General features: G+C 52.0%; 1 pseudogene; it reads right to left on the bottom strand.

Moving 5' to 3' along the window:
* Positions 1 to 309: 309 nt before the first annotated feature.
* Positions 310 to 449, bottom strand: LOC119296528 (annotated as a pseudogene).
* Between the last annotated feature and the right edge of the window lie 3,252 nt (positions 450 to 3,701).

The raw sequence follows: 3,701 nt of genomic DNA, 5'->3' as shown, positions 1-3,701 counted from the left end.
GCTTCCAGCACTTCCACGCCACATGCCCAACTTTGCCACAGATCTGGCACGTTGGTCTGGTGGCGGAGTTGTTGTTGAAGCCGCCATCGTTTCCTCCTGGGTTGCCACGGCCGCCACCACCGTTGGGCTTGTTGTTGAAGTTCCGGCCGCGGTCACCACCGCCGCCGCCTGGTTTGTTGTTGAAGGCGCGACCGCGGTCACCACCGCCGCCGCCGTTGTCGTTCTGTTTGTTGTTGGAGTTGTTGAAGCGCCCACGTGACGCAGCATTGGCGGAGGACTGGGAGGCTCCCCCGCGAAGATTCATACGCGTCTCGAAGCTCAGTAGCTGTGAGTACAGCTCCGGGACAGTCACCGGTTCGACCCGTGAGCACATGGCAGACACCACAGGGATCGAACTCCTCCTCCAGCCCGGCAAGGATGTGCGACACCACATCTTCTTCGTCCACCTTCTTCCCTGATGCAACCAATTCATCACAAAGGGTTCTGATCTTACCAACATACTCTGTAATGGTGGAGTTGCCCTTCTGAAGATTCGCCAGTGCGATCCTGACGTTGACAGACCGCGCTCGGGTATGCGAGGTAAGCATCCCCTGCACGGTGTTCCACAACTCTGCTGCGGTGTGGCAAGTCGCCACCTGAATGGCCATCTCACGTGGTAGCGTAGTCAACAGGTAGGAGAAGACCTGCTGATCGCGAGCGTACCAGGTGCTGAACTCAGGGTTGGGGGCCTTCGACTTGGTCTTGCCGTCGTTGCTAGTAACCTCGATCGACATGGGCGGCACCTCTTGCTCCAGATCGAGGAAGTCCGCCATCTGCGCCCCCCTGATGGCAGAGAGAACGGTGACACGCCATAGGGCTTCGTTCCCTCTCGAGAGCTTCTCTGTGGCGATGTGTGCAAAAGGAGATGAGAGGAACGTATTTGCGGATGAGCTCGCCATGGATGAATCCGAGGTAGGCTCTGATTACCATGTAAGAAACTAGAGGTTTTGGTATGAAGCGTATACCTCCTGGCAGGGACGCGTGCATGCTTATATGCTCAACAAGGTACAAGATACGGCAGGTGGTTTTGGGCTTGGCCCCTCATCCAAGCTATACAGAATATCTACAAGAGATAGAGCTCGCCTCTAACCAGCTGCCTTAAGTTACAAGATAACACACACACACACACACAATCGTGACAATGTCACGTTACAACTTAAGCCTATCGTCTAACAACAACACGTTTTGTAAGTAAGCGTATATATCGTAATTTCTTGGCGGGGGTATATATCATAATTTGTTTTGTCCAATTCTAGTTTTTCAAATTATATGGCTGGGTTTTAAAATTTAAGGGTATTATAATTGGGAATTGGAGTGCCGCAACTTGCCAAATTTTCTTAGTATTATCTGTTTGGTTCATTGCTCGACTGCAAGGCAAGAGTATAATACAATGTCGAGGAAGTTTAACTTTATAACCATGGAACGGTCCATTTTAGTAAGATTTTTTACCTGTAAACATCTAAGTTATTGAGTATTTTTACATTCATGTATAATAAGGGTTTGGATTCGCCGGTGTATAGTATACAAGTGGACACTCGACGTTTTCTTTCTGGGTCCGTCCCTGCTTCACTATCGTGATGAGATTAATCTTTTCGCGTTCTCTTTGTCACGCATGAATGGACCGTATGGGTCTATGTGATTCTTTCTAGAAATCATTGAAAATAAGGAATGAGCTAGATCTTCTTCTTTTTTGACATGATAAATGGGCTAGATCTAATAATTACAACGTTCTCATCACTGAGTAACTTTGTATTAAACGTACAGCTGGTACGAGGATTGTGGTTTATATACTTAGGAAAGGTAGCCAGGTAGGTACTACCTACACCTTCTGTCACACGTCTCTCTCTGCGGTAGCACGCTGGAGCCTAGAGATCTTCAAAGGCCGCTATATATGAGCCGGATAAATCAATAAACCACAAAGAATAATTGACTTGCGTGGTGATAAATTACTGCTGCCGAATGTAGCTACAACGAACTATTGCATCCCGGCTAGCAGGCCGGTCCCTTCACACAAACGCTGCTAAGTATTCCCTCCGTAAATTAATATAAGAACGTTTAGATTACTAAGTACTCCCTCCGTCCGGAAATACTTGTCAAAGAAATGCATAAAAATGAATGTATCTAGAACTAAAATACATCTAGATACGTTCATTCCTCTGACGAGTATTTCCGGACGGAGGGAGTAGTAATCTAAACGCTTTTATATTAGTTTACGACGTAGTACATACGGTGTGGGCCTTTGCGTTGGTACCGACGCATACGAGTATAACTCGTTTACTTGTCCTACAAGGACTTTTATGTGTTGCCCCTCGTATATACCCCATGTAGTCACACCTCAGGCGGTCTGTCGTCTCGTGCTTGTAATACTCCTCCTCATAGTGATTGCGCCTTAGTGCGTTCGTGGTTTTCGCCCGCAAGGGTTTCCACGTAAAAATACGTGTCTCTCGTGTCTCTTTTATCTCGTTATTACCTAACAAGTGATATATAGAGCTGAGGTTTGAGATACGAGTTTGAGACAAGAGAATTAGGGCTGCGGTCCGCCGCCGCCGCAATCCGCCGAGACTGACGAGGATTCAATCTACGCATCACCAAGCAATCGGGTCGACGAGGTTAACTTTTCTCAAAGGCTGCTGTGCGCTGGGGATACATCAAATCGCAGGTTCCGTCGAGACCGACGGGAACCGTTCGTACGCGCGCAGATCACGCGAGCGGCTTCGCTGCAACTCCATCGTTCTGGCACGGTCCGCCTAGCTGCAGCTGGTGCTTAGGCCAACTCCACCGCGTGACCTCAAACGGACGTCCGTTTCGTCCGGATTTTGTCCGTTTGGGGAAGCAATGGGTGCCAAAACGGACATGCATGTCCGGGTGTAGGTGAAGGTGCCCAGCGCGCCGGCCGACCCCAAACGGTCCGCCTCGACCACGCGCCCACGCCTGCGCCTCGCCTGCCCGCGAGCTCGCGCTCTCGCCTCGCCGGTGCGCCCGCACGGTCGCCGTGGCATCTCGTCGCCGCGCCGGGCAGAGGAGGGAGGAAGAAGAGCATCGAGACGTTGGCGCGGATCTCCTCGCGCGACGCGCGCAGCTCGGCGGCGGCGCCCTCGCGCCACACCATCCCTGCGTAGTTCACATCCGCACGCCCGGACGCGAGCAGCTCGCCCACCTCCTGTTGGGGAACGTTGCAGAAAATTAAAATTTTTCCTACGGTTTCACCAAGATCCATCTATGAGTTCATCTAAGCAACGAGTCAAGGGAGTGAGTTTGCATCTACATACCACTTGTAGATCGCGTACGGAAGCGTTAGATGGAGCGGTGATGATGGAGTCGTACTCGCCGTGATTCAGATCACCGGAGATCCTAGCGCCGAACGGACGGCACCTCCGCGTTCAACACACGTACGGTGCGTGTGACGTCTCCTCCTTCTTGATCCAGCAAGGGGGAAGGAGAGGTTGATGATGATGGCTCCAGCAGCAGCACAACGGCGTGGTGGTGGTGGAACAGCAGCACTCCGGCAGGGCTTCGCCAAGCACGTGACGGAGGAGGAAGAGGTGTAGCAGGGGGACGGGGCGCCAGGACTTCAGGGTGCGGTTGCCCCTCTCCCCCTCCCTTTATATAGGCCCCCAGGGGGGGCGCCGGCCCTGGGAGATTCAATCTCCCAAGGGGGCGGC

The sequence above is a fragment of the Triticum dicoccoides genome, chromosome 4B, assembly GCF_002162155.2.
Source record: "Triticum dicoccoides isolate Atlit2015 ecotype Zavitan chromosome 4B, WEW_v2.0, whole genome shotgun sequence".
Classification (NCBI taxonomy): Eukaryota; Viridiplantae; Streptophyta; class Magnoliopsida; order Poales; family Poaceae; genus Triticum; species Triticum dicoccoides.
Note: the sequence above shows the minus strand (reverse complement) of the source record. Positions and strands in the feature narration are given on the sequence as shown.